General features: G+C 37.5%; 1 protein-coding gene across 1 annotated transcript in view; it reads right to left on the minus strand.

The window, feature by feature from the left end:
- tenm1 (teneurin transmembrane protein 1) overlaps nt 1-18,796 on the minus strand; it is a 202,295-nt gene extending 183,499 nt beyond the window's left edge. The window contains exon 1 of the mRNA XM_051895417.1: nt 18,620-18,796. The gene's annotated coding sequence lies outside the window, so the exon portion shown is untranslated. The remainder of the gene's footprint in view (nt 1-18,619) is intronic.
- Nucleotides 18,797-19,604: the final 808 nt, after the last annotated feature.

The following is a 19,604-nucleotide window of genomic DNA, read 5'->3' on the forward strand; positions in this document are numbered from 1 at the left end:
ATAGAGTAGTACTGCATCCTTCATATCTCCGAAAAGTCTTTAGTTTTATCATATTTATAAAAGATAGATACGCTGTACCGAGTCTTTCCGAAAAAAAGCAGAGCTCCTGGAGACGTGCCGTGGGCAGAGCTAAAGCGTCACGAGCGCGTGCAGCTTTTGCGTAGAGATCTTCTGCAAGCTGCGAAAACATTTGTGTTGATTACAAACACTTGCGCGCCAATTGCCAACAAAACACAGACATTTGATGCAGTTTTACTCACCGCCCGTGACCTGCAAATCCAGCGCCGAACTGGGACTTGTTTACAAAGCATTCATCACCAAAATTCTGGTAACAAACAAACACGAACAACTCCGTTGCTGCCCCGGAAAAACAAACATCCACTGTTCCCTTAATGCTGGGTCCTTTGGGAAGCTGAAAAAGGTAATCTTTCCCTCACAACCAAAAACACACTCCTTTGGTGACAGAAGCTGCATCTCATTTTGGAGGCTGCGTCCTCCGGAGGTCACATTTGAAGCCTGCATACATCATCAAGGATGTCTTATTTAAGAAAAGTAACCATAATAAAATTGACGAATATTCATTGTGAGGTGTAAAATACTGTAATTTCTTTCTTGCTTTGCAATCTAACGGTTATTTTTCTCAAATGAGACTGCCTCGATGATGTTTGCATCCTTAAATGCGGCCTTTGAATGGCGCAGCCCCTGAATTTGGACATAGTCTTTGTTGTAAAATCTCTCGGCTTCCGTAACCCGAATGAAGCGCGTTGATGGCCGTGCTCTTGCTCTTGCTCTGGGTGACGTGTGTGCACGCTTATGTAAGGGTGGACCGCCTACATGGATTCAGGCTGTAGGGTTGCCGAATGACTTAAGAAACTTTAATCAGCAAGATGGTAGAAAACTGTACATTTCTTGTCTATTATCACCCACTGCAACTTATACCAACGACGGAAATAAGCGTAGTGATAATAGCAAAATATGTGGGAGAGCATTGCTATAGTGTGACAATATTGTATTGCAATAGGGAGCACATTAATGTCAATACTAAATCAAAACTAGTTAGCACATCATTTGTAATAGAAAGGGTTTAATGACAATCTCTGATTATGGTTACAATTAAAATAATTACAAAATAAATGTATGAGATGATAAAATCATATACCATTAATCGTACCCAGCATGTATGAAAAAATTTACCTGAGAGATAAAGAGAAAGTGAAAAAGAAAGAGAGAGAGAGAGAGAGGGCCAGAGAGTGCCCAAGAAAAGCCAAGAATCAAAGAGACAGAGCAACAGTTACCTTGACCATGAGACTGAAACCCAAATGTGAGACATTCAAACTGACCAATCAGAAGATTAAAACTTTCCCCACTGTACTAAAGGTGTGACAATTTGTAGACCCCCGATGTACACACATCTTGGCCTACAGGCCTTGATTACTATCAACACCTTTGTGCCTTCCAAATGGCCCTTGTAGCAAGAGAGAGGGGGTTGAAACAGTAAAGCAAATGTCTTTGTTCATTTTAAAATATCTTTGGATATTTTCAACATTACACTTATCAGGGAGATGTGCCCATACAAGGAATTCCGCCCTTTATTACGTGATAAAGAGCCATACTCGAAAACAAACTCTGCAAGACATGTCCACAACCGGAAGTAGTATATTTGGCACAGAAATACTCCGTCATACCGTACGTCCAACTCGTGTTTTGAAACTTTGGCCATGTTTAGCATGAGAATGCAACTCTTTAACAGTGTAAACAAGTCAGAATGCATGAAATAGCACTAGACCCCCCTTTAAGTAAAATTAAAAAGTTAAAGCCTTCTTGCACTGGACATGCTGGTTTCAGTCTCACCAGCGGCTGCAGTCATGTCCTCATCTCATATATAAAACACTAGTGATTCACAACTAATTGCTAATGCACTCACATTCACGTAAAGTAACCATGTTGACAAGTTTCGGCGAGTAAGGGCAAAACAACACACAATGTAGTACTTGCAGTGCCCTGTAGATGGTAATGTCGCTTCTTTTGTAGCAGAAATAAACTCCTGCAGAAAAAGTTAGGTGCCATGCAAAATGTAATAAGAAATTGTATTGCTCATTACAAATGTAGTGGAGTAAAGAGTACATATACTTATTCAAAAATGTAGTCAAGTGAAGAGTAAAAGTTGCTAATATCTTTGATACTCAGTAAAACTACAGAGTAGCCAAAATGTACTCAAGTACAGTAACTAATTACATTTACTCAAATACTTCACACCTCTGCCATTTTATCATGACTGTGATTTATAGTAAATGCTGAGGCAGCTATCATGTTCACTAAAAACAAAACAAAAAATCTGGATAAATGATTTGTTATTGTGAGTAGGGCTAGACCAGAATATTCGATTATTCGAATATTCGTTTGGTTGGTTGGTATTCGATTTTCAATTTTGGGATTCGAATATTCGTCTTTTTTTGTTGTTTTTTTCCCGCACACCTGGCATCCCCCTCGCGAAACATTCATTCGCGCTTGAATATGTTTATACTACAAAATATGGCGAAATACAATACTCTTTTTTACAATTATCTTATATAGCCTAGCCCTTTTTAATATGATGGACAGTTTAAGGAACCCAACCTTGTTATACTTAAACATATTTGCTTCTTAGCCTACTAATGTGTTCCCTACAACTGGAGTATTCTCTGTCTGAAGCGCACAACTGCATGAGCTCGTAATTTGGGTTAAGCTGCGCTGCTTTGACATTGTGGAAAATAGAATAATAGAAACAAAATGTATTAGCCTTTTTACCCGTTATTATCAGTCTAAATTAATCTACTGCGAAATACAGGAGCTTGTTAAAACTCAAACGTGAGATTTTACTAGGATGGCGTGTTCTTTATTTATTACCGTTGGTTCATTTATTTTTCGTTCGTCTTTTATTTAAATAGCCTACCCTTTACTGTTTCAGTAATTACTGTGCTGCTAATTTCTGATTTGGGAGCGATTTGTTTGTCAGGAAAATGTTAGGCTATCTTTTTAAAAGTATTGCTCTTAACAGAACTGTGTTTTGTATCACTAATGCAGTGTCCGTTCTCAGGGCGATTGACATTTCACAACTGGTGATTTATTCCCCATGAAACTCGTGTAACTGTCTGTCGCAAATGTTATGCCATCCACAGTGTTACTTAATAAAGAAAATTACTTTAAATGAGCAACAGAAAAACAGAAATAACCCGCATACATGCGGTGCTCGAGTCGTTCGAGATCGAACGTGCACCTCTTAAAGGGGCCACACTATATACTCGTTACACATGCCTTTATTAGAGAGAAGAATTATCTTCAGCCCCCTCCCGCCGAAGCTTCGAATATTCGGTGCTGATTACTACAGAGCTTCGAAGCTCTGGTATTCAGACCAGCCCTAATTGTGAGACCAGAATTGAATTCTGACACTCTGGCCCAAAAAATTAAAGTGACAGGTTTTATATAATGTTCATGTCTCAAATAATGTTGTAGCTCAGATATTACACCATGACACATTCTATGGATCTACTTAGAAACTTGCCAAAGTTGAGGAAGCTGCAAGCAAAATCCCACAGTAATTCTCTTGGGACTAAGTACCTTGCTTTGTTGGCTTGCATGCTAAGTTTTACAGAAATTTTTTAGATAACAACAAGGCCTGACCTATATAAGGGTTAAATTGTTTATGTAAGCTTGGAAGTGCCACACTCAAACAATGACTGCAAAAAGAAAGGCAATCTTGAGCACCTGAAGAACTGGAGGTCAGTGGCTTTACTCTGCCTTTATTATAAAATACTTTCAGCATCTCTCCAATACACTGCAACAATTTATGAATAATCGCAAAGGGACAGAGTTTCAGTCAGTGGTAAAGCTACAGAAATCAAGGATACAAACTGTCTAGACAACTACAGAGTTTGACTTAATCTAGAGCTTCTATTATGTGGGAGGTTAGATTGATCTGCACAGCCAGGTCAAGGCTTTCTGATTACTGTCTGCTCAGCAACTGTTAACAGTCACAGTCTGTTATGGACAGTAACAGCCTGTACCTTCAAGAACTTTGGCTATGACGAACATTTGTTCTTATCGAAGATCAATGAGATAATTATCTGCCTATATCTCACAGTGGATAAAAGGAAGTGGTAGGCACACTGTTCCTTCGGAATACTACAATTTATGAATTTTATTAATGCATCAAAAAAAAAAGCAGTGCATGCATTACTGTGAACCTACAGGATCAGCCTCAGTGGATTGAGGAATAAGTTCCTGCATAAAACTCTTATTAAAACAGATACAGTCAATCTCCATTGTAGCATTAATCATTACTTTGGAAATGTATTCTGAATCATAGTTAGAATCGACCAAATCCATTTGATCTGTGGTTTAGGCTAAAGATGAGATGGCAAATTTTACAGACATATAGTTCAAAATCTGAGACATACTGTTGGAGGAAAAAGTATATAAACCCTTGTATTTTCCAAGGATTTTTGTTTAAAATTTGATCTGATCTTCAACAAAACAATGGAATTCTCATGTCTTCACTGAACACACCATGTGCAGGGTGGAAAAATAAGATTGAATCTCCAGGCTAATGACTCGTCCAAAAGTTAATTGGTGTCAGGAGTCAGCTAACCTGAGTCCAATCAATGAGACAAGACTGAAGATTTCAGTTAGAGTCACCCTACCCCATTCAAAAAAAATAAATAAAAATACAATATTGTATGGCCTGATGTCAAATAGAGATCCTCTGAAATTGGCCAGAATTTTAATAATAACAATAAGTTGATAATTATTTTAATGTTATGCCAAGAAAACCAATAAATGGCAGATATTATAGCTGTATGCTATTTTGTCTAAATAAATAAAAAAGTAACACCATCTGTTATTACAAACATATAATACCCAGTATGAAAAATGGATATTCATTTTGAGATTTGCAAAAGATTACATTTATCAGTATTATTAGTGAATGAATGTGAGCTTGCAGTCAATTGTGAAGGGGCGGGGTTTAAGCAGACTTAATGATAAATAAGTCCATCACCAGAGAGAAGTCCGTCATTTTCATTGGAAGATCGCGTTGACATTTTTATTAAACATTATGAGCAAGAATTAATCATTAAAAAATGAAAGATATATAAAAATCATTCACAATAATATCTATATCATGCATTTACAAAATATACAGGGTGAATTTTCATAGCAATCAAACCTAAAATTATTATTTTTATTATTATTATAAAATTTTTAAGATACTTTAAGTAAACATTAGATCAAAGCAAAGGTACTCCAAAGGTAAACGTACACATTTAAATATCCAGTAACGGCCATTATACAGTAAATGCTATATAATGACTGATATGGATAAATAAATAAAAAAACACCAATATGGTACCAATATATTGTGCATCCCTAATCTCAGGACAACCTAAAATCATAAAATTAGAAAGGCTTACAAAAGCATCTCTAAAAGCCTTGATGTTCAGTCTATGCTAAGACAGTTGGTTTATAAATGGATGAAGTTGAAAGCAGACCTAAAATACGCCTGGTCTGACCCACCTCAGCCCCTAGTATCAAAGGCGACTTGGTTCAGTGTAAATGAACGCGAGCTTGTGCCGCACTAAACTACGTCATTGTCATGACAACCAAAAGCACGCCTGTCAGCTCAGGCGGCGCGAGAATCAAAAGCGGGAGACAAAAATATAGACCTTGCTTCATATTGTTTTAGGCAAATTAAAAAATGTATACCAACAAGAGACCGTGAAGTAAAAGTGTTCTGTACTCACATCGTGAAGTCTCCGTTTGTAATCTTCCTTTGAAGAGGCAGATCACTGCGCTGCTACATTTCTCTCAGATACGGTAAATGCTTAACCCAATCGGGGTCACTGTAATTGTGTATTGTTATTTTATATTCCAAAAATCCTCTCTTTGAGGATGATATTTTCACCCACACACGACGGTCTGGTGACATCTGCTGTCCTGCCTGAAATGCTAACGCCCCAGATAGCATGTAGTAATCGGCCCGAGCTCGGCTGCCCCGCGGTGCCTGCGGCTCAGAATCGGCATCGGCGTGTGTTAACCGGGCCGATTGTGGCCCGCAGCTCGCTCTGGCACATGTATATTTGTTACGGCTGTAAAGCACTGGGCCGATTCCTGTTCACTGTAACTGGCCCAACTCTGGCTATAGAGATCTGTGCCACTTAAGGCAATGACTCGGCTTATGTTCACTCACAGATGGTTACATAAGCAATAATTAAAATCGTCTTAAAATTGACTTCGTTTCCTGGTAGTATCTGAAATGAATTAACTAACGTTACACGTTTAATGTAGCGAATTTGTCAAAAACAACATATCTGCGGTAAAACCTAATATAATAAAAGTGCCATATAAGACAGAACATTCTCTATTATGTATAATATAAAATCTATTTATAAGTAATGTAGCAATTCATTATTTTATACGCTTTTATGTATGTTAAACGCGCTTCACTGCGCGCTCAGGTGATTCATTCATCTTCACGCGCGCGGCAGAAGGGGTCTCGTACCTGTGGTAGTGGGTGATATCCGCCATGTTTGTGCGGTTTGGAGCGGACACGAGCAAAACAATGGCTTATTTACCAATAGATATTAATGTTTGAGGTCATTTCGACAACATTCTGGTAAGCATCAACGCACATTTACATTTGTAGTATTTTTACTTAGAAGACGCTTATAAAGGAACTTGCTAAAAGTTAACTTCATGTGACTGCCGCGAACGCGGCTTTCTTGCCGTGCCTGAAAACTTTCGGTATGCCGCTACAGCTAATAAACGGACGAAATCTTTTTCATCTTTGATCTAAGCATTGTTATGTGGATCTCGATTGTTTACGCTGCACTAAACTTTGACGAGCAACACTCCGATCTGCAAACAGAGAGCTGAGGAAGAGGATGATGACGGTCCTGCATACACGAGAAAGAGCAGGTTTGTTTGTTTGTTTTTAGTTTCCACGCTCATATATTTATATAAATGCAATTGTAATAAGCAAAAGTTGTTTTATTCCATGTTTCTTCAAGAAGGTGAGTGAAGAGGATGTTTATACTGTCATAGAAGATCACTGTTTTCAAATAACCTCAATTAACTAAATACAAAAGCTAGTTTCACTGATTTGTTTTGTTATGATGAGAATGTACTGCAATCCTATGCATTGGTATGTCTGAGATCATCTTCAGATGCTAAACGTAAGCAGATTTTACATTTACAGATGCTCATGACTGCTAAAACATGGACAACACAAACACACAATCACAGCTTTTGTTGCTACTAGTTGCTTCTTCACTCAGCATGTTAAGACGCACAGGAATAAGTGATTATTTCTCATGCCATAAATTGCTTTTAATATTTCTCTGTTTTGTAGTAATCAAGAGAAGTGTTATCATCACTGAAGAAATGGCAGATTTTAATCCTCAGACACCGAACAGTGCAAGCCCTGAAGAAATAACACCATAGACATCATCTTCTCTGACTGAACTAACAAGGAGCTGTTGGAGCCAAAGAGAAAGCAGGTAAGTTTAAGTAAAGTTTGGCACATTCAGTTAGACCATGTTACCTTTATTAATAGATACTTGTATAATATTTGCTCTTTACAGGTGGAATGCAAACCTGACTAAACACAGCTAATTTAATGATTATTTCTAAGTTTACTGAGCGATGTAAACTGCTGTCATCCACATCACATCATTGTCCTAACTGACATTACCAGAAGAATCCTTTCAGCGTGGCAGATATTCACAAGCGTCTGGAGCCAACTTATGTAAATAAAGCAAAACATTTCTGATTTCTGTTTTTGTTTTGTTTTTTCTTATTTGATTTTGTAAAGATATCTTAATGAAGAAAATGTAGTGCAACATGTATTGCTGCTTTTTGTTAAGCACACTGATCTGAGAAATGTGATTTTATTCCTACATTCATGTGAATAAACTAGCTGTAGCTTTATCTACGATTAATAAACCTTTACAATCTTTGTAAAAAAAGTTGTGTGATGTCTCCTCAGATAACTGGACACAGACTTGACTTTCTCTTTTCTTCATCCACTGTTGGTTATACACGTGTGTGTTTTTGGTTTTCTAGGTTTGTACAAAGTTACACCATATCACTGAAAACGGCACGCATCAGCAAGATTTCAGAGACCCTGCGTGACATTTTAAATGTTTATGATCTTCAGGTGAGCTGAAATTTGTCAACACTTACTACCTCCATCACTGTCTTCACTGTACATAAAATAATGTTGGCTTGCTTGTTTAACATGTTAATGTTTGCTTGACTTTGAAGGGTGTGCATGATATCAACATGAAACACACTGTAGCCCTCCATGCTCCTCAGTGTACCTGTGTGAGGAGGACCCACAATTCTTCAAGACTTGAAATGTAAGTGTTCAATGCATTAACCAAATTGCTAGTATCTGTGAACGTAACGGTCTACTTTAAGTCTGAGTGAAACTTAGAGTTGGACCCTCTATGCTTATTTCAGGAGGTATTGGGAGAGCCAGACATCACTGATTTTGTCATTGTGGTCAATGAAAGAACAAGTCCTTCAAGCACTGCAGTTGTTATAAAAGATGATCTTCAGTTTTATAATAAAAGACTAATCTTCAAAAAATATTCAATTGTACAGTTGAAGGTTTATTTTATTTATGTAATTTTTTAGGTGTTGTTTGTTTTTGTCTTTTGAGTTAGTATTTTTATGTAATGATGTCCTGCAGAGGTGCCCGATCCTGTCCCTGGAGATCTACCTGCCTGCAGAGTTCAGCTTTGTTATTCAGCTAATTATTTTGCTAAGTACAACAGCAAAACTTTTTCCATTTACCAATCGGGCAGTGAGTACACAGGCATTCGGCCCGATCGCTGCAGAAAGAAGCGGCCGAGTGGTAAGTCTCCGGCAGGCGAGAATCTAACAGGAACTGGCCCGAGTGTATTTTGCTATCTGGGGCTAGCATCAATGTTCGTTTGTTGTGTCAGTGACTTTCTGGCTCTTTGAAAAAAAACTTTCGCCCTCTTTTAATCCTGCGGTAATGTACCCGGTGTAAAAATTCTTAATTTCTTTGTAGCACTTGATCCAAATGTAACAATTTTATAAAGAAATAGAAAATAACTATCAGTACCACAGAATTATGACAAACATCAAAGCGTGAGACAGCTATAGCACACAGAGGAAATTAATATTTTTTCATTTTGAGTTTTATTTCATTGTTTATTATATGATTATTTTTAAGCTCATTTTATTAAAACTGTAGTTTTAAAAATAGTAATGTTCAAAGCATTGTTTCCCACAATTTTAATTCCTGTGTAAATGCATTTATGCCGCTTCAGAGAAGCATTAAACATTCTGTGTAAATGCACATTTTTGTGATTTTATGCCGCTACAGAGTTGGTGCTTCTTTTTCTGTGTAAAGATGCCTATGGAAGTGGATTTGCTGTGTCAGGACCATGACATCTTGCCATCATCAACAGAAAAATGAATTCCCATGTTTATCTGGGCATTTTGCAGGAGAACGTAAGGCCATCTGTCCACAATTGAAGTTCAACAGATGTTTGGTGATGCAATGAGACAAAGACTCACAGCACAGGAGTAAATCAACAACAGAATGGCTTCAACATAAGTAAACATGCCTTCTGTTGATTCCCAGTCAGAGCCCTGACCTCCACCTGATTGAGATGCTTTGGCATGACCTCAAGAGAACGATTTACACCAGACATCTCAAGAATATAACTGAAATGAAAAAGTTTTATAAAGAGGAATGGTGGAAAATTCTTCAATTACAGGAAACAGCTTGTGGAGGTTACTGCTGCCAAGGGAGGGTCAACCAGTTACGAAATATATGGGTTCACATATTTTTTCCATAATGCACTGTGAAGCTTTACATGGTATGTTCAATAAAACATGAAAATTCCTCATTTATACTGTTATTTATGCAGACTGTTTTTGTCTATTGATGTGATCAGATCACATTTTATGACCAATTTATGCAGAAATCCAAACTTTTTCCTTCAACTATAATTTGTTTTTAAAGAAGTTTTCAACACTTTAAAAACTTCTATTAAGTCCATTGTGTACTATTCTTAAATTAAAAATCATTTATCTGAACCAGGTGTTTGATTATCTCTGTTGCATGTATCTTTAAATAAAAAATCCCCCCCCCCAAAAAAAAAAAAAACCCAGCCACCAGATATTTAACAAACCGTACTCTGATTATCACTGATGGTTTCTAATGATAATTGCTGATAGAAATTACTTAGGTGGCATCCTGGGAGAAGTGTTTAAGCACTGTAGACATCTTTTACATTCTGCATTAAGAAAAATGATAGTTGATGTGTTAATAATAAGCATATAAAGCGGCATGATCTAAAAATATTGCCGTATATGAGCAAAAGCGGGAAAGAGAGGGGGACAAGCAAGAGACAGACAGAGATGAATGGGCCAAGTGGCCATTAAGGTCCCTGACACATAATTAGCTCTCTTATCACAACCAGTTGGCCTGTTTTTGACTGTGTGCGTGCACGTGTCTGGACGACGTCTTTGCAGAGAAGTCGGTGTTCCTCCTGCCTTTCGCCCTGTCATGGCCTTCATCTTGATTATAATGATGGTTCTGTCATGTAGGATCTCATTAACAAATTGTGAGGCTCAATGTTCCCGGTGTTTGCCATCCCATTAAAGCACTTTCTTCTCATACAATGTGGCAAGAATCATTCTTATCACCCGCAGTCAAACAATCTTTCTCCTCAAAACTCATTTCTTCTCCGTAAAAAGGGAAATGTTACTCTCTTTTTTTTTTTTTTTTTTTTAAATCATAGGACCAGTCTGTTTCTTCCTGAGCTTTTCTTTCTATGCTAATCAAAAGATTTGAGATTTCACTGTTGCTATAGCTAACAAAATTACCATTTTCATTTTTGCATAATCAAAACTGCATGGTTTAAAAAGGTCGTATTAAAATCAAACCTGAAAATATCTAACCCTGTGGCAATACCAGAAAAACCCTGTGGCAATACCAGAAAAAAAGAGATTTTAGCACTTTTTAAATCTTGGTCATGTTAAACTTCTAAACTGGTCCTGGAGATGCTACTTGCTATACAGCTGATTGTGAATATTTAATTGTACATGCTCATTTCCCGTTTCTACATTAACTTTAGATTAGGTAGACCTATAGATCTAGATTACCTTTAAAGTCGTAAAACGCTCACTTAAGGCCTTTGCACACTGAGTCCGAAAATTTCGTATGCGTTTTTTCGTATTCGTGATCTTAAAAATTCGTCACGCACAGAGACCTTGCACACCGAGTCCGATGCGTATTAATGAATCCGTTGCGAAAAAATTCGCAAAACAATACAAAATGGAGTCTTCAAGCAGTGAGAATGATTTAGTTGTCCTCTCTTCTTAAAAAGAGGAAATATTGGATCCATCCAATTCCGAAATTGCGTAGAGAGAGAGAGGAAGGAGAGTTCCACCTCATCAAGGAGCTGCTTGATTATCCTGAGCGTTTCAAAGTTTACTTCAGGATATCAGTGGCTCAGTTTGATGCTTTGCTACTGGCACAATCTGTCTTTATATTCTGTCTCTTTGTATTACGTACTTTGTTTGTCATACAGTGCTGCTACTTTGTGCTGTAGACGACGTGGATCAACTTGTCAGATGGCATTCTGGATTTTGGCGTTCGCTTGTACGGTGGCTCTGAATTGTCAAAACGTCTCTCAAAATGCTTGCCACAGATGCAAATTTTTTTATGACGGACGAAAGTTTCGGAGGCAGTGTGTAAACGTGATTGACACAACATGAGGTCGTATTTATTTTTTAACATGTGAAACATTATTTAAAAAAATAATAATAATAACACTATTTAAATTAGTAGTCTTTACTAAAAAAAAGTATTTAGCAAATCCAAAACAAATATCCATTTTCATATTGTACACTTAAAATTTTAAAATTTTAAAGTGCCCCTATTATGCTTTTTCAAATATTACTTTTCATGCAATGTGTCATGTAGCTGTCGGTGAATGTAAACAGTCAGCAAAGTTATTGTCACTCAAAAGAAAGAATCGACTCTGAACCGCTTTTAGAAATCTTTAGAAATTTGAATCCAACTTCTGTGATGGCTATACATCACTGGGTAACACATTTGCCTAATGCCCGCCTATGGTCTTCAATGACAACATGTACTCTGACCTGCCCTCAAATGCTGTAGCTAGTTCGTGTTGTATACATGTCAAGAAAATGCTGTTTTCTGCTCTTCAAAAGCAAATTCTCTTCCAAAAGAATGAGGATGTGAGTCAGTGGTTAAAATTACCACAGCAAAAAAAAAAAACAGCAGAATAACATTTTCAAGATTGCTCTCCATGAGGTCTAAATGGGATTTACAAAACGCTTATTCATTAAAGATGGGACTGTACCGATTTTATTTGGACAAAATAGCTCCTCAGAATCACAGCCTGTAAGTACGATTAATTATTGATGTATATATTTTCTGCTGGGTGTTCAAAATTGTAGTTTTGTTTTTTATATTGTGTTAGGTCTCCAGCTTATTGGATGGAGATGGACATACACTTGTTAATGCTGATGTAGAGGAATTACAGTTGCAACATCTCATAATATACGTCAGACTGAGTATCGTATCACTGAGAAACGTCCCACTCAAGTCGTTCTTGCGATAGAGGTTCGGGTTAAATAACTATTTTTTCCAATGTTTTATCATCGGACTCGCGGTCGGACTGATATGGTAAAATCGACGCCATCATTACTGTCTTTACAGTGTGCACAATCGCTGAGCTCTGAAAGCCTCCGGAGCTGAATCAGTTATGGTAAAGAGCGTTTCAATTGCACACACGCTGTAAGTGGTAGACCAGTCACAACAGACTGGGCCATCTGACCAATCAGTGCAGAGCAGGCTCACGGAAAGGAAGGATTCAGAGAGACTGAAGCATCGGACGAGTCATTTGAGAATCACTGAAAAATGTGGTGATGTGCAATGCATATTATGAGAAAATGAAGCGTTTTTGACCTTTGATGCATGTAAACCTGTTATAAGAGACCTTCAAAACTAGAAAATTAAGAACCTTTAAAATGGTGCGCTGTAAAAGAACATAATAAAGTTTCCTTCTTTATAATATAAATTCAATATTCATTATTGTTTTAATAAAGAATACAGAGTTAAACATGTGGGAGCTTAATATTGCTAGGTTTGCTCGTGTGTTATATTCCTTCTAAAGGGCACTGGTGTGAAAATGTCATGTTCATCTCCTGCCAATAACGAACAGTAAGATGCATGATTCTCCACCAGATGCTTCCTTATCTGCATACGTCTGGAATGAACTCCAATCAAATGCAAAGAAATTAAATACAGAGACACACACTGTTCATATATTCAAACAACATTCAAACCCATTAGTCTAGGCAAGAAGATATCAGCTTCCTCAGAGACACTGTGGCCTCAACAAACCAGCCATTGATCTTTGCTTTTCTCGACAGCCTTACAGCCAACTTTGCTTGCCCCTACAGAAACTTATAAGCAGTACATCTATTTTATTTCTAATGAACTTGTATTTGGGCCCATAAATAAATCACACTAATGTATAAACATCACACAGTCCCAATTCACACCACACATTTAACAACTGAAGCATGGGCTGTAGTCTGCCACATTCAAAAATAGATGGAAAACTACTCCTTGGATCCCCTTCTTTTACAGAGAACATTGGTTCTATGTGCTCCATTGTAATCCACCACTGGAGATCATAAGACCATCTTTTGGATAGGTCTACCCCTGATGTTTGGAACTTTCCTAAAGGTGTTCTTGCACACGGATATACTTCCACATGCCGTTTTAAAAAGAAAAAGTAAACACAAGGTTTTCTGAAGGTGATCAGCCCACCCTTTCCAACTTTACATGAGATCCAAGCTGCTTTCCTAGCTCTGGTGGGGAGATATGCTATCTACAACATTGCTTTGATCAGTTTCACAGTTTGTTGGTGGTAAATCAGACAATGTCATATTCATATTTTTTTTTCAATGTGTTCCATAAAAATGACTATAATATACTGAGCCTGCCTTGGATATAATAATAATCATATACCAGCCCATATTCATAAAAAGAGGTACTTTAGTGAGGCCTGGCCCAAGAGATGAAACCCTTTCCAAACCCATAAATGCATCAAAAAGCAAATACCTTCATGGTTTTATGAGAGACACCAGGGCTCAATAATAAGGGTGATCCACTGACCCGGGACCAGTGTAAGGAAGTTTCAGACCAGTTGACAGAACTGTCACTTACCCTTTAAGGCCAATGCTGCACATCATTCTAACATAGATGAGGTTTTTGACATTTGCAATAATGACTTGTGATAGACTTGTTATTAGAAGTATCACTATGAATGCTTTGAAATGTTTTGCATCATATGCAATTGTTTTCCAGAAAAATTGTGTTTATGATTTTATGGAGTTACATTACACCTGTATAATTTCCAACTTTTTGCAAATTTTCTTTTTGCTAAGAAGAATTGTGGAGAAACCTTAACATTTAAATAAACAAATAAATTAATAAAATAGGAACTACTGGGCTAGCATAAAAAAGCCTTGACGTTGAGCACTGACATCCATCTTAAAGGTGAAGTATGTAGTTTCTGCAACACTAGGCACCAAGCAGAATTACAAAAATACAGCATATTTTGCAAACGCCCGTTTCGCGCATTGTGCCTCCCTCACTCAAAATATCATAAATATAGCTCTTACAGCGTTTGTGAAAGTATGCCAACAGGTAGACTACATATATTGGACAACATATTTGGACCTTTAGTTGTGTTGCTGTCTATCATGTGTAAGCAACTGAGTAGACTAACACTCTCTGTGGAGAGTGAACACAAGTGTCTCGCTTATAATAAAAACATTCAAAGTATCTACACCGGTCACATTTTTTGACATGACGTGCAACAACCTTTTTGAGGCTGTCTACTGGACATGTCAAAGTAAACAATATAAACTGGAACATTTGACTTTCCGAGCAGGTGCATGAATATTTTGAATTGATGCGTCCTATGTAGCAGGTTGCATCGCAATGTCCCGTTCACTCTGACGTGTTCATGACCTGTTTAATCTTTGAATGTCTGAATTTTGGCTTGCACTTCTGTGCTGAATTAATCTGAACTAGTCTATAACTGGAGCTGCGTTAGTCATGGTTTCACACCAGCTAAATACCCTCTGGCTCCGCATGCTACAGTAGCCACGCCCACAAACTCTTGCTATAGTTTGAGCTGGAAAGAGATTGAAAGATCGGAGTGGACCGCTCTCAATGTTTAGATGGTGCCTGGGGGGCTCAATGTTTACACTTCTGGGGGAGATAAACCGATGAATGGTATACTAATATTAATGAACAAAAACTGGGTTAAGAGAATCACCTTCAAGCTCATTCAATATGGTGTAATCCACAATACAGAACAAACAGCATGAGGAAAAACACAGTTTGGTCCATCATAGCTTATCCTTTACATGCACATTATTTAATCAGAAAGACCTTTGACCAGACACCCATATTACAGCTTATTCTGGTAAAGATCCACATGCTTAGACAAGAATAGCCATCTGACTGACATGCAAAGCGATCGATCATAGTTCATTTTGTTCCTTTGGCCTGTTGAGGACTGGCATTATCAGAGGTATAAGTTGAATGAATGACTGAATAAATACCCTTGCAAACAATGGCAAATCCAGTGTTTATTTTATCCTTAAATCAGACAGGTACCTTTGACTTTCCAGACAGACCAATAAAAAAAAATCTGCCCCTACTCTCAGAAATTGCATAAAACCAGCCAATCAGATTAGATCTTACTAGATCAAGAAAGCGTTTTCCAGATTGTATGCAATATGCATCAGTTAGTGGGCAGTCTGTGAATGTGCTGTCAAGACTACTGAGATCCCGGTAAAAGGTCTTGTACCCAACAAACAGTAGAACACAAGATCTTATTTAGATAGACCTGGTCTATACAGAACGAAATATTCATTCAAACAGTCTTTTCTGATTATGTTTAGGAAATGTTTATAACATTCAAGGCAATCCCATCAAGGCCTGAGGCCTGCTACAGACAGTCTATCATTGCTTTTTGGAGTTTAACTTCAGCGGTGTTTTCCAGCAGTTTGCTTCGAGAGGTTCTGGAACAGTTCAGCTCCGTACAGCGAGTCTGATTCATCAACAGTATACAGGTCAGAATAATATTCAACAGAGAGTGTGCGCATAGCAGATGGAGATGACAATGCCTTCATTATTCTTCAGGCACAGCATCTGCTTCTCCTGACTAGTCTCGCATTCCAAATTAAAGAAAAATGTTGTTGGCCTATCAATGTCTCTAACGTGGGTGAAGCATGCCCTAACTACGACCCGCATCACTATATCTTTCAGTACAAGCTTAGCTGATGCTTCCGATCAACAAGAGCAGTCTGAAAAACAAGCCTGCTCCACAACAGCTTTTTGCCCTTGACTAGAAAAACCTAACTCCCATGACTCTTTATATTCGTTCTGATACTTCCTGTTTAACGAGATGAATACTGGAGACAAAACACCAATATCTAAGCCTTCTCACTGTCGTAGCTTATTTTGCTCTGTAGGAATTTTGCATTAAAATGCCAAAAGGAGGTTTTATTGCACCGCATAATGCATAATCAACGGCGATCTTCTTATGATCCAAGAGAGGATCAGGAGTTATAGCAGCGCTACACACTTTATTTCTTCTGCTATATGGGGTATAAAATCTGTCCAGCCTCGCAGCTCCGCCCTCTGAGAATTTCACCTAGGTGGACTGCTTAACTGATTGGTTTTATCCCTCGACAATCTAGCAATGCAATAATGTTGGACAAAACAGATGTCGGCTTTTTTTCAGCAGCAGCAGTACAATTCCAGTCAGCTCTCATTAGCGTAATGTCCTCTGATTGAAAGGTTCTTCAAACGTGGGCCAGCTTAGTAAATATCTAGACACTAAAATAAAGTGAACATGGCAGTGCCGCCCACAATACTAGTAAACGCCTTGGTTCAAATCATTCTTGGACACGATTTTCACACTCAAAGCAGTGCAAAACAACAACGCTACACCTGTACTAATATAAGAGCCCTGACGGAGAATGTAGCCCCCATCTCACCACAATCCCCAGTAAACCTCATTACTCTGATCACTGTGGGTTTCTTGCAGAAAAACTACTCCAACTTGCAGGAAAAGTATTCCATTTTAAATTAATGAGCTCTGAAACCAGAGCTCATTTGCTTCTGTCTCTGAGCCCATTTACGATTGCAGATCCTCTAAGTAAAACCACCAAGAGGAAGAAAATTGGTGGTATAAGAACAAAAGAAAAGAAACAGAGGGAAAAAAATAAAGAAAATTTTATAAATAAATGACTTATAATGCATAAAGATATACATCATCTTCAATAGCATGTTGCACTATGATTTACCCATTGTGATGTTTGCCTGTTACTATATGTAAAGAAATATTATTAATTCAGAACAATTAATATCTTACATTGTTTACTTGAACAAATAGAGACCATATATAAATATAATTTCATTTCATTTATTAAATTAACAGTTACCAGTATAGCTGCATAAAAAATAAAAAATAAAAATCTAGAAAGAAAAGATCTATATCAGGGGCATTCAATTAAAGTTCCAAGAGATTTCCTTCCCAGCGGAGGTCCAGAAATACTTTTTTGGAATGGTTATAAATTTCCATCTGTACAGAAGTAGTACTTTGTAAAAGTCATATAAAAGTAAAATAGTCATCAAAGATGAGCCAAAGCAGTGGCGTCAGAATTTTTCACAAAATTAAAAACTAAAAAAAATACATGATTTTTGTCTCCAGTATTCATCTCGTTTTGGTATTGAGCCCAATTGGATATGAATATTAAAAGGTAGGATCAGATGTTTTATTAGGCTATTATAATTTTTACATCTATATACCTATGTATGGCAGAAGGCCAAGTGACAGAAAAGATGGGGGTTCGGGGTTTTCCTCTTGAAGTCAGGACCATTTTTATATCTTGCTTAAAATAAGTATCTACTAAAAACAAACAAACAATGTACATAATAATCAGAACACCCTCGTATAAAAAAAGTATTAATCTATTTTGCTGTTCACTGTTTTTGCTACTGTTGTTAAAATAACCGCATCTTTTTAGCAGGAGAGAAGCAACGCTCAAGGAACAGAAAGAATAAAGCGCGTTTGGCTCTAGATAAAAATATTAGAGGATATAACACCAAAAGATCATTACCATAAATTACCCTGAGCGATCATGGAGTGTGCTGCTCCATTGTTTTGAACTTCAAACTGTAGAAAAGGTAAAACGGTGCTACTGTTGTCATGTGTCATGCTCCGGTTGCAACCAAGCTAGGGTCTGGAACTATTTGAGGACCTCTGATCTAAACCCTTTAGGTTTAACTAAGAAAAGCAACAGACTCATTCACAGAGAACAACTTACTGACACATCAGTCTAACATTTGTCATCCCCACATCAGGCACCTTTTACATCTTGTCATCAACACCTGCTTAACACATTCCTATCCTATATCATTCTAACCAGACTATACTTCATTCAATAAATTGAGATGTTGAACTGCATTTATACTCACCTTTTCCTAAATGTTTTTTTCCCCCTTTCCACCACATTGTCATGTGGGCATCCCGTCTCATGTTTCGAACTCACTGTCACTGTAACCGCAGACTCTCATTCCCCATGGTCCTCTAAACCCTTGTTTGCTGCTTGCTTGGACATCTTCATGGTGAGAAGACACGTCTGTTTTTGTTTTTTTTCTGAGAAATAGAGAGAGGGGGAGAGAAACATAAAACACCTTAATCACAAAAGAGAGAACGTGTTTAAGTGCTAAATATTTTGTGATTTTTGTTGTTTGTTTGTTTGTACACACTGAGATATGACTCAAAATGATTTTCTGTGGTAATCGACAGCATGCCACAGATGCTGTTGATAGAGCTTAACCCGGAGCCATTCTTCAGCGGTTTGCATGGCACATTTCAGCACAGATTGTTTTGTGAACCTGACACATTGTAGGCTTAGCACAGAGGCTGCTATTTAAGGACTGGGCAGTACGCTGCAAACTATATTTGACTCAACAGGAAACCAACAGGCTGTGCAAGAGGAAAAGCTCCAATAAACCTGAGAAAACTATATACGCAAGCTGGAGGCTAGAAACATTACTAAATCAACTTTTACAAAAGCACACAAACGCAGACGCGAGTACTTGGTCAACGAATGGTTTGGGTGAAGATACTTAAAGTTGCCATGAAACTGACAGATTTTTGACTATCGAATGAGGGAAAAAAAAATTAGGGACTTAATTTTGTCCATCAGGAATTGATTGGATCGTAGAAAGTGAGCATCGCCAAGTAGTTTCATGAGAGTGACAGTTTGCTGGAGGGTGAGATTGAAAATTGTCTTATTGCACAGCCCTTCACACATTTAAAATAAATAAATAAATAAATAAATAATGTGCATCGATAAATTGTTTATAATAAACACTCCATAAAAACATAGAAAGCAAATTTGATTTCATGGTGACTTAAAAATTTACTCTTGCGTTGGATTTGAATCGAAGTCTA

The sequence above is a fragment of the Ctenopharyngodon idella genome, chromosome 5 (assembly GCF_019924925.1).
Source record: "Ctenopharyngodon idella isolate HZGC_01 chromosome 5, HZGC01, whole genome shotgun sequence".
Lineage (NCBI taxonomy): Eukaryota > Metazoa > Chordata > Actinopteri > Cypriniformes > Xenocyprididae > Ctenopharyngodon > Ctenopharyngodon idella.